The sequence below is a fragment of the Sabethes cyaneus genome, chromosome 1 (genome assembly GCF_943734655.1).
Source record: "Sabethes cyaneus chromosome 1, idSabCyanKW18_F2, whole genome shotgun sequence".
In the NCBI taxonomy this organism is placed as follows: domain Eukaryota; kingdom Metazoa; phylum Arthropoda; class Insecta; order Diptera; family Culicidae; genus Sabethes; species Sabethes cyaneus.
The window spans coordinates 172,942,612-172,955,707 of NC_071353.1; positions in this window are offsets into that span (position 1 = coordinate 172,942,612).

The window sequence follows — 13,096 nt, forward strand, 5'->3', positions numbered from 1 at the left end:
ATTTCTTCATCGATAGGTGACGGTCCACAAATTTCGCACGGCGTCGCAGTCAAATTCATCTCCGTATCGTCAGCAGTAGATTCAGCATCGGAAGACGTATTTCGAGGTTGGATCTCTGTGTCCTATATGTGACACTTTCTTCTTGAGAATGTTTCGAAAGAAACCCTTTTTGTAGCAGACCGTTATTTTGTGTCGCTTAAACTGCAATTATTTATCGATATTAGTTTTACAACTTATTTTATCCTTCCTCCGTACATGTTAATGATGATATCAAACGTCAGGTCAGGGGTCTGTCAGCCAACTTCCTTTAACAGGGGAGTGCCGTGTTGCAACAGCTTAAATAAACTGTTGTTCGATTTCATTGCTCGACTCAACTGCTCGACTAGACTACTTGGTTCAACTACTCGATTCAACAGCACGGTTTAACTGTTCGACTGGACTGCTCGAATAAACTGCTTGACTTAACTGCTCGATTCACATATTCGAATTGGCTGCTTAATAAAGCATTGCACGCAGATGTCAGTGCGTTTTTTTCGTCCTATGTTTGACGGTGTTGTGGGGTTTGTTTTGATTACTTATTCGTAAGACCCAGAAGCAAAAATGACAAAAATAGATGTTATGCAGAACTGCTATCATTTTTCTGCTTCGGAAAAGTCGGGCATTTCCGGTTTCCACAAACAAGTGGTACGAATTACAAGTAATAAACCCACTAGCAATAAATTTAGGTTGCAAAGGGAATCAAAACAAACCACACAAAAACTTCAAACCAGAGTAGAGGTTAGGCACCGTGCAAAGGTTTATTTCTTACCATCCCCGAGCAGAAGCGAAGAGCAAAAAATATGAAAACAATATCAAACTGTATTATAATATTACATTTTGTTATTGAATACATATGGAGATACATTGATAACACATTTTGTTATTGAGTAGATATTTAAAACAGTGCAGTGGTTGTAAGATGGGTTTCATAGCTGATTTTGTTATCATGTCTTATTATGGCCTTAAAATGGCATTCGATATATTTCATAATTTTTTTTATTGACTATTCTTTTGACCTTAAAGGAGCAAAATTTTGATATTATTTTTTGTTATTTTACCAAAACAGTCAAAATTTTTTGTTATTTCAGCCAAAACAAGACCAAATTTTGATTTGAGTTATTCGATTTCCGTAACACATTTTGATATTATTTTGCTCTTCGCTCCCGCCCGGGTCCCAGTCACAGTAACCGCCACTCAGTACAATGAATATGCAATCTGCACACACAATTGAGAGCATTCCGTCTTGGTTGAGATTAAGGGATTTACCTATAACTGCCATTGGAAAACGGTTCGGAAATCTTGCGCGCTTCATAGATGGTAGGTACTTCAGCTAGTGCAACTAAATTGATTGAATTTACCGCACAACTTACATCCCTACGCGTCTACCGACTTGGCGGTAATATCATCGTGATGCATAAGGAAGTGGCACTTCAGAAACCATAGATAGGTGTTTCAGCATCTAGGTCAGTGTTCGAGCAACCAAAAATCTACGGCTATAATATTGGATTTCTGCATCAGTAGAAGTAGAATTTTACTATTTTTATCAACTGGCAATGAAAAATGAAAGCCGTAGATGAACTTTCCAGTAAGTAAACTAAATACCACTAGAACTATAAAGTTCAAAAAAGGGATTTCAGCAACTGTTGACAAATAGCTTCAATAGAATTAATCTCTGCTTAATATTAATTCCAAGTCACATTATGACCAGTTCGATTATGATTTTGTTGGAAAATTAGGAAATGAAACATAGCATAGCAACGTGGAATGAAAAAGAAAGCAGACGGTTTCTTCCGTGTTTCTCATTATATTTCACCATTATTCAAATTATTTGCATTCATTATTCGTAGGCAGTTTTTGTTTTCTATATTCCGTGCACGGACAACGTCCGAATTGATGGAAATGCAGAACGTGTCGTCAACGTCCGTTGTAAAAACAAGCGAGTTTGGAGGGACATTGCCGCCGGTTCTAACGATTGATGATTGACCAGGTTCGGCTGCAGCGACCCAATTCCGAAACCAATGCCGTTCGAATCCGATCTGGAAGTTGCTGTTACAAAAAGTAGAACAGTAACACTGTCCTGCAATACAGTTAGAAGTTGGTGCGAAACGTGTTCGTAAAAACTTGGCTTTCGTACTTTGGACAGAAAATTGATTTCTAGTTGTTTTTTGATAATAAACAAGAATTATTGAGAGAGTAAGTGCGAATGAATGAAAGTAATGAAAAAGTATCACTTCGATATCAAAAGTACCGTGGACAATACTTATAATTGCTGTTGAAAAGGAAATGCCTCTTCTAACTGCGATGCGAGGTGAATTACAGCAAAATGCATTTAATAACGCTAGATAGCTATAATTAGAAAGGAGACATCCGATCAGAACAGGAAAAACAAGTTCAAGACTTGTCAGGCGCCCCAATGTAGGTACTTCGATGTACGAGGCGAAATTAATCGTTTTATAGTTTTAAGATAATTGATAAACGTGATTACCCACAAGCAAGCAGTTTGCACTGTGATGCATGAAGTCATTGGCATTTCGCATATAATTTGTCTGTAATGTATTGTACAACTTCTACAAGTGCGTTTTTTTCCGCCAATCACTTAGTTCAGAACCAAGTACAAAGTAAAAGCTGATTCAACAATAAAGCTTATTCAGTAGATTTGAACAGGTCCAATGTTACAAAAATTTTGAAAAAGGAACTATTGAATTAATTTGGAGCAGCAAACGAGAATATTTTGATAACGAATTTCATTGATTATCGTATGGTATTTGAAAAGCTGTTCTGTTTTCATTCGCCGCGCCATTGCATTGATCCAGATAATATCTTTTCATCGCCGAATAGGTAAACAGACACGTGCTTCATTTGGATAACTAAAGCCCCTTTCCGCATCATCGCATCCTCTAGTGATGATTGAATTGATGATGAGTATATTAGCAGTGCATACATCTAAATATCTCCTCTTTTGAGTTTGATAGCTCATGCTTTGGTTCCACTGTTTTCAATGTATGCTGCAAGGTTACAATCAGATTGATACGCCCGGCTGCAGTGAATATTTTTGCATCTCAAAGACCATCCAAAATAAACAGGCTTGTATAAATATTTTACATTTCCGACCAATCGATGAATCTGGTGGTGGTTATATAAATAGCATAACATGTACACTTCAAAGTTATGTACTTGAGTGAGTACAAAATTTCTCAGGACTCACATTATGTGTCATTTTGAAAAGTGAAAATATGTAGAGCGGCATCATCCACAAACGAAACCGAATTCTATGGAAGTCTACGACCGCCACCGCGTTGGCCACCGCCTTTCATTAAGCGAGGCGACTCACACCGGAAATTTTCACTTACACTATTGATTGGTTTTACAACCATATGTTGTGCAGAATTTCGGGACATATTTTTTCTTTCGGTTATTTTCTCACGCCAACCGCACGGCCAAGTAAACAAACACACTAATGGATGCCGTCACCGTGACCAAGAATGAACGTACTGTTTCGTTGTTGTTGTTGCTTACACCGTAACCGTATATTAATATTCATTGGACTTTAAGATTTCAGCTACCGCGGGAGTTGAAATACCTTATAATGATTTGACAAACCATGTCAGAATGCGGAGGAGACAGCAAAACAGTAAAAATGTCGTATTGGTATAGCTACCTACCTGTTGAAAAAATAAAAACAGCGCAGCGATATGGAATGATAATTGAAAAAATAAAAATAGGATCGCTTCTAGGGCTAATTTTGTGGAACGTGATTCAGAAGTGAGACAACGTGTTCCGTTTGTTTTTACTACAAATTCGCTGACCTCTTTTGCAGAAATTAATCCACTATCTCAAATTTGTTTGAAAGTAATTTAAAGTTATTTCTCACCTAATTTTACGCTCTTTCCCCTTAACGCCTTGTCTCGCCCTGGAGGTACTATTAACATGCCTGACCTCATTACAAAGGTCAAGACAAAACCCCAAGTTTAGTTTAGTAATTTAGGTGCCAGACGTTTCTCTTTTATGTTGTAAACCTATGACAGATCATGTAAGTTTTCTTATTAGGGATACGGGGGGTACGACCGGCACCCTAATAAGGGAAATGATCATTTTGTCAGATCTGAGAGCAAATATTGCTAAATGTTGGTTCTAGGCGATCATTGAAGGTACTCAAAATACACGTTTTTGCAGAAGATTGCGAATCTCTAGAACCTTTCCTTACAAAGTTATCGCTTTTGGTTCGTGAAGGTAAGGAAAAATAATGCTTAAATAAGCGATAACTTTGTAAGGAAAGATCCTGGAGATTTGTAACCTTCTGCAAAAACATGTGTTTTGAGTTCTTCAATAATCGCTTAGAACCATATACTCTTGTAAGATGCAACCAACATAAGCCAAGTATGAAAAACTTATTTTTGAAGAAATTTCAAAGGAAATGCTCTATAGCTCTGCACTCGATAGAGATAGAAATGTCATTTGTTTAGCAAAGTTGTTTGCCTTCATATTTTCTATAACTTTGCCGAAGAAACCTATCTACTAACACTCAAAAATGGACGTGTATCGAGCCAATAGCGAACGTGAAACACATAAAACGTATGCTTGCCGTATTATATTTATAGTACTCGACTTAAGCTTTAAGGTGAAGCGCTGATTTCATAAATCCGCTTGCCCCATTTTATCCCATGGGCTCGTGAAGCTATGGAAATTTAAAGCTTGAATATGCGATAACTTGGCAAGTAAAGGTCCAAGAGATTTGCGGTATTCTGCAAAAATGTGTATTTTGAGTACTTCGATAATTGCCTAGAACATCGTATTCTAGTAAAATGCAACTAAGAAAAGCTAAGTATGAAAAACCAATTTTTAAGGAAGTTTTAAAGAATATGCCCAATAGTTCAGCACTCGATAGAGATAGAAGTTTTATTTCTTCAGAAAAGTTGCTTGTTTTTATATTATTTACAACTTTGCTGAAGAAACTATGTCTATATTTCCTAACACAGAAAAGTTATTTTTTTATTTTCATTATAGTAGGCAATGACTAACTTTTGACAGTTTTAGATTAAGGGGGATATTCATACGAACAAAAGTGCTGAAGACCATAAATGATAAAATGAAAACAAATGACACTAGGAAAAAAGTTCCACTTTTCGGCCTTTTGGATTACTGTGCATGGGAGTAAGCTATACCGGCACTTAATTTTGTCAATCAGTTCACTCGATGACTACCTAAATCATTATTTTTTCAATTTAGATTTTGATCCTGCAGTCTTTTCCGCTTATTTTGATACTAAATTTGTAATGATCCGACCACTGTGGGGAAGTGGTTGAAAAAGGATCATACACAAAAGCATTCCAGTGCGGCGAGGAGCAACTTCGATGGAATAAAACGCCGCTCCTGGAAAAACCACGACTTTCAAACTTTATGTAGGGGAATGTCGTCGTGGTTGGGCCATCTTTTGGTCCACAAATCTCATTTCAGAAGAAACTTGGCAATTTAACAAAGGTCTAAATACGAACTATTGATAAGACCTTTGTTAAATTTCCGAAGTTTTTTTTGAAACGAGATTTGTGGACCAAAAGATGGCCCAACCACGACGACATTCCCCTACCTTTTTCTCAGAAACTACACAACATGTTGGAACAAACTTTTTTTTGTTTTGTTGGTAGTAGCTTGGCAAAGACTTTTATAATTTTTGAGGTTTGTAAACGTAACACAGCCAGAGAAAACAGAAAAAGAAGACAGAATTTTATTTTTTCAGCCTTCTTTTCTTCTTCTTTTTCGTTTTTCTCAGAGGCTTATGTCTGTACCGAAAACCAAGTCTCTGAGAGGACGTCATAAGAGGCTTATCGGTAACTAAAAACAGGTCCCTGACAGGACGTCATGCTTTCGTAGCAATGGGTTGTATTCTCAGTCACCTCACTGGTCGATTGCTCAACTCGTTGACTAGACTGCTCGACTGCTCGACTGGACTGGTCGATTAGACTGCTCGATTTGATTGCTCAACTGGACTGCTTAACTGAACTACTCGACTGAACTGTTCCGTTCGGCTGCTTGACACATTTGCTTGACTACTACTGGACGATTGGTCGACTTAACTGCACGATTGAACTGCTCGACTGGACTATTCGATTCGACTGCACGACTGGACAGCATGATTCATCTGCTTGACTAGACTGCTCGACCTAATTGTTCGATTCGACGCTCGACTCAACTGCTTGATTCCACTGCCCGACTGGACTACTCGACTCAACTGCTCGACTCGACTACACGAATGAACTGCTTGACTCAACTACTCGATTGGACTATTCGGTTGCTCGACTCGGCTGCTCAACCTGCAGATTGCAGGTTGCAGATTGCTCGATTCGCCTGCTCGACTAGACTACTCGACTTGATTCCTCGACTCAACTGACAGGTTGATTCAACAGCTCGACTAGACAGCTCGACTTAACTGCTTGACTTAGCCACTCCACCCGACTGCTCGACTCAATTGCTTGACTTGAATGTTTGATTTGACAGCTCGACTTAATTGCTCGATTCAATTGCTCGACTGAACTGCTTGACCCGACTGCTCGACTAAACTGCTTGACTAAAATGTTCGATTCGAGTGCTCAACTTAACTACTCGACTAGACTACTCGATTCAATTGCTCGACTGGACTACTCGACTCAACTGCTTGACTTCTGTTTGATTCGACTGCTCGACTCAGCCGCTCAAATGGACTACTCGACTAAACTGTTCGACTGAACTGCTCGATTTAACTGCTCAACTTGGTTGCTCGACTCGACCACTCGATTCAACTGCTCAACTCAACTTCTCGACCGAACTGCTTGACTCGATTGCTTGTCGCGATATCATATGGTCGGTGTTAAATTAGACCGGACCAAATCGCAAAATTTAAAAAAATGAGTTAATGATAACAAACGATCAAAGCAACATTTTACTCGAATCAGACTACATAAATGTTGCACACAGCCAGATGTTTTTATTCAGTTAAATAAAATCAAATACGATCATAAATACTATTTGTTTCAGTTTCCGGCTATGACTCTTTCATGTACAAAATCTTAGTGTTATACTATGCAATATAAGAACTGAAAGAACTATTACAAAGATTAACCATCTTCGCAAATACTGGCCAATGGAATGTATCCGCAGTTTTCTGAATTCTTAACAGACATTTTTATTTTCCGGATCGTAAGATTCGGGCTCAACTAGTAAACAATATGACCGTAATCCACGCAACAGCGATAAAGCCTGCTTCGGAGGTGTTCTTATTGCCGTCGCACAGCGTTACCCTAGCTTGATGGTAGAAACCACAACCATGGTAGGAACCACAGCACTCACATAGAGCAAGTTTGTGTGGATGCTACTGTCCGTGGTAATCAATTGTCGCTCTGCTGCTCGTATGTTCCGCCTGATAGGGCAAGAGACATCGATATTATTGAAAGTCATATCTTATCGGTTTGTGAGCTGTGGGATAAATGCTCTGATGGTGACTCGTTACTGGTGTGCGGTGATTTTAACCAACCTCGCATTTAATGGAGATCAGATGGGATTCGAAATGTAGGGTCCACTGCTCAGTTGCCTGGTGCTAGTGCGGCTTTGATTGACGGCATGAACTTTTTGAATCTCACTCAAGTCAATACACAACAAAACTATCTTGGGCGCATTTTGGACCTGGTGTTTTGCACTTCGGGTTACTTATTCTCGGTCGATCGTCATGCCGCCCCGTTCCTTCCTGTTGATGAAACAAAAAATTGAATTTTCATTAGATCGATTTTTCTGGACTGGAACGGTTCTTACTTTCTATCGATTGGAGTACCTTACTTGCGTGTGTCGATGTTGATGAGATGGCTCTGCAGTTTTGTGATGCTATATCGCGACGGATGAATTCGAACGTACCTCTCGTGAAGCGACCGGCTTCGCCTGCGTGGGGCACCCCGCGCATGTAAATCTATATAAATCTTATGTATTACGTGGGCAAACTGACCTCCAGAAAAAACCGAAACCCTTTTGGAATTTCATCAATTCGAAAAGAAAAAGCTCTTTTATTCCTTCCGGTTCCTTCCACACCTTGATGGAATTGAATCTACAACCGTTCCTGACTCTTGTGAGCAGTTTGCTTAAGTTTTTTGCGTCTGTATTCGCCGATAAGGTTGCTTCTGATTTGGACGCACAAATCGCTGCATCATATGTTGATGTTTCAGCTGATTTGATCGACTTGAGCGTGTTTGAGATCAATAAAATGAAATGGTAATAGCCGGTGCAAAAAAAGTTGAAACGTTCTTTCTCCGCCGGACCAGATGGTATTCCAGCTGTGGTTTTGAGTCGTTGCATCGTGCCATTGGTCACTCCTCTACGCTCTATTTTCAACAAATCGTTTGAACAATGCAAATTCCCGAATATTTGGAAGCAGTCGTTTATGTTCCCCGTTTATAAAACTGGCGACCGTAGCAACGTAAGAACTTATCGTGGAATTACGAGCCTATCTGCAGCGTCAAAGCCGTTTGAGATAATCGTGAGCGGAGTGATGTTGTCCCGCACAAAAAATTATATATCTTCAGCTCAGCATGGTTTCATGCCTGGTCGTTCAGTTTGCACAAGCATGATGGAATTTACTTCGGCTTGCATCTCACATATGGAGAACAAGAAGCAAGTTGATGTAATTTACACAGACTTGAGAGCAGCTTTTGATCGAATTGATCATGCAATATTACTTTCCCGGCTCAATGCATCTCCACAGATGATACAATGGCTGAGCACGTACCTGCGTGTGAAGCTTGGTTCCTGTATATCCTCTAAATTTACTAACGTTTCTGGAGTCCCGCAAGGCAGCAATTTGGGCTCGTTGCTTTTCTCGCTGTTTTTCAACGACGTCACCTTCCAGTTGCAGGCTACCGGATGCAGGTATGTGTATGCTGATGCCCTTAAACTGTTTCTGGCAGTTGAAAAAGTTGATGATTGTCGCCGCCTACAAGCTCTACTCGATATTTTTGTTGTTTGGTGCAAACGAAACTGGCTCACAATAAGTGTTACTAAATGCGAGGCGATGAGCTTTTATCGCTTAAAAAACTCGATCTTCTTTAATTACCGAATTGATGGCACAGAGTTACGCAGAGTCGACCATCGAGTCACTGAGCTCACATTCAACGCGCATCGCGAAGCAATTATTTCAAAAGCATTGCGTCAGCTCGGATTTATCTCGAAAATTAGACGGGACTTCAAGGACCCCTACTGCCTCAAATCATTCTTTATCAACAGACTTCGCAGCCGGCTGTTAGAGTACAGGAAAATTACGGGGCCAGTGCAACGATCCTACTAACTCTATCTAGCAAGCATTGCCTAGCCGAGATTCGAACATACGACGACTGGTTTGTTAGACCAGCATCGTACCTCGAAGCTAACTGGGCGGTACCGCGCTTCGCAACGTAACCTTAGATCAACCGGTTTGCTGCATACACCGTTTCACCGCGCCGCTTTTGGATATAACGAGCCAGTTACGGCCTGCAATAGAACATTTACGAGAATGGAAGAATTATTTGATTTCGGAGAGCCATCACATAGTTTTGCGCAGAAACTACGAATTATCAGTCTGTTATAAGTAATTGTATTCATGTAGACTAGTGTCAGATGAATTAATAAAAATAAATTAATAAATTAATAAATATTAGGTACCTGTTAACTACTATTTTTTAATAATGATCCTAATATTCAACAGTTTACGTAAGAATTTGTTAATTTAATTATTATTTGTATGAATTAAGCGATTTCTATCAAATTAGTCGAGGTGGTTGAAAATACACTGAATTTACTAAACAAAACACTTGCAGTGCAACCAAACATTCGTCAATCTAGTAGACCACGTGCATGTAGACAAACGTCAAAGCGTTGAAACAAAGCACGGTGTGCTGTTTTAATTTTGATTCGCTCCGAAAAAAACGGGCAGGAGGCCGCAAAACTACATAGGAGACGAAACGACCGACGATCTTGAACGCAGGCTGCACTTGAGGAGACATGGAAGGCGGTCCGGATGTGTGTAGAAATAACAGACCAGTAATAGGTACCTAGGAGATTCTTCCCAACGTGGCCTGGTATAGAATGTAGGCGCTTCAGCTTTGATGTTCGTGAAAGCTCACAGGTTCTTCTAGCAAAGGTTTTCATGAAGACACGTGATTTTGGCTTCGGCTTCTATCTTGTTATTTTTGCTGTGCATTCCGTTCGATTCACCCCATTAGAAGTGAAACTAATCCCCTTTCCATTTACAGTAACTAGCAATCGTCAGTACCGGCCACAAACGTTGAACTTAATTTTTAAGACAAACTTCGCTACACTAGTCGTCTACGTGTAACCGCAGGATTTTTATTTCCAAGAAAAGTTCTTTTGAAAAAAGGATTTTTTATAAGCAAGAATATAAAAAGAAATGTACGCTTGGGGTATGGAATTATTGATTTGCCAAACCATCCTCTATGTATGGAAAGCTGCACCTACAGCAGATATTTCCCCACTCATCACCATTAGGTATTATCTAACCTTATCGGATTGTGGGATGGGGGTTTGTTCTGTCTCGATTAATTATTTACTGAAATTTGTCAAAAGATGTAAACCGCATTTCTCAGAAGTATTGTGCCAGCAGGATACATATATGGCGGATGGGGTAGCCGGAACTACTGTCGTATGATGTGTATGATAGGGGAATATAAAAAAAATCGCTCAGTTTCGGAAATAAACTGACCCATTTTGAACGTACGGAAGTGTCCGGAAAAAGGAGATGGGATATTAATTACGCTCACATGGTTTACCGGTGCTAATCACTCATTGCTGGAAGACATTATTCATGCCAAAGCAAAAGGTAACGAGCGGTGAACACCTGAATGTAAACCATAAGCTTAGTAGCATCAGCATGAATAATACAATTTTACATTAAAACAATCCTAGGGTTGCGAATAGTTGAAAATTGCTTCACTTGATGAAACGACGGACTTTGCAGCTACAGCTGCATCTCAATTTGCTAATCTATGTTGTTTAATTTTACTTGAAACCGCAGTTTGAGGACGGTTCATCATTCGGTGAACATGCGGAACAGGAAATTATGTTTATAACGGCAGTTTTTATAGAGACATAGAACTTTGAAAGGATATAAAACACAAATGAAGTCAATTGTCATGATTTTTTTTCAAAAGATTATCCATTTTATTTGAATACTAGCTGAGAGCCATGGTTTACCGGTGCCCATTCCCATCCTTTTCAGATCCCCCTCTTGTCACTCAGCCATTTGTATATCGGTTATCGATTCGGCAATTCTCATAATGTAAGACAAACAAAACCCTTTTTCCTTATTTGGACCTCCTCACCATATTGGGGACCACCTCCTCTTTTATCAATCACAATGTTCTGTGAGAATTTCAAGGAAGTGGAACCAGAAATAATACCTCCTTTAAATCAAGTGGACCTCCCGTAAAGTCGTGTGGTTCAATGGATGCCTAAAACAACAGTTGTAAGATTAGGAACAGAAACCCTCACGAACCCGCACCTCCTAGCTTGGCTAATCAATTATACAAATTGAAGTATTTCCAGGTATGATCACGTGGAGGCGCTGGGTAGGGGCTTGGGATGGCTAGAGCTATGTTGGGCGCTTTTTCCTAGTTGCCTTCTCCATTGCATTGCACCCTGTGTACTTTATAAAAATTAAAAAAAAAACTGAAATTTGTCATCACCGCGCTTTAGCAGATTTTCGAGATCGAATTAAGTTTTATTATTTGCATTGAGCTTTTTTAGAGCTTCTGTATGTTTGAAATCGGGCTTTCAAAAGCTTTCCGATTCCAAACAATAGGCCGTTTTGGTAACAAATTACTCGGCAATGTCACTCTGAGGCATTGAATACCTTAGTTGTATTTTCGACGTATCTGTAAGCGGAACTATGTATGAGTGATCCCTCCGTCCGAAGGCTCGCACACCGTTGCTAGTCTTCGTGGTGGTATTAAAAAGCTTTCTCGTATGAGTGACCGCCTCGTCCAAAGACTTGGAGTGATATCGCCAGAGGACTGGCGACTCTGGCGATATCAACGTTAACTGTCAGCAACACACAAAACAAACACCTGTCATTGCTGATTTTTGCTTTGTTTTGATCGTGGCGGTGCGTTCAAACTGCCATTTGGAACTGGTAGAAATATCTAGCATCAAATCGGAAGCACAGAAAGTTGCAGGAGCGAAATTTAAAAATATTAGCGATATGTTGTGTTGTTATGCTGCGATCGACATGTCAGCTTCAAAAACATGGCCGCCTGCCAGACTCCTGGTTATCACTTACATAGTTGACAGCTCGCCTAGCGATAGATACTCGCAACCTAAATTAGAGCAAATTTTCCCCTGTGAGTAACCTCTCCGTCCGAAGACTTGGAAGGTTATCACTCCTACTGTAAACAGATTGTTCAGAGGTGGACTTTCGAGCAGTTGGAAAAACATAGTAAATTGACGGAGACAATAGAAAAACTTGTAGCCAACGGTTACACGGTAGAATCTCTTGATTCTACCAATCAACTGTTTGCAATTCGTGGCTCTCCAGTTATTTTTGTGCACCAAGAAACTCAAAATCCCGAAGAAATCTTCGATTGGGGGCACTGAGACAGATTTGTCGGGTCGTGATTTTTGGATACAAATGGGATTTGGCGTAATGCGATGATGCTCTATCCGGCCAAACCACGTATTGTCCATCTACATAATGTTTTTGTAGAAACGGGGTTAAAATTTTCTTCAGACATTCGTCTGGTGCACATCTTAATTAATAACCAAACTAGAGGGCTTGCTGTAGAAGCCACGAAAAAGAGAACGATGTTCTTCTACGTCCATAATTGTGGTTAGTCTTCCACTACCTTGCTTGCGAATAGTTGTTGGCCATTTTAAGATGTGGTAAATAGTCGAAGCCGCAACATACTCGCTTTTTAAACGTTTTACTGTATGCTTTCTGCCGAGATTTCTGAGGCAGTTCGTAGAAGTGTACAATGCGCTCCCGAAATGCTTCTTGTTTTGACGACATTTTAAGCAAAACTGGGCAAGCATAAACAAAACAAAACATATTGACAAA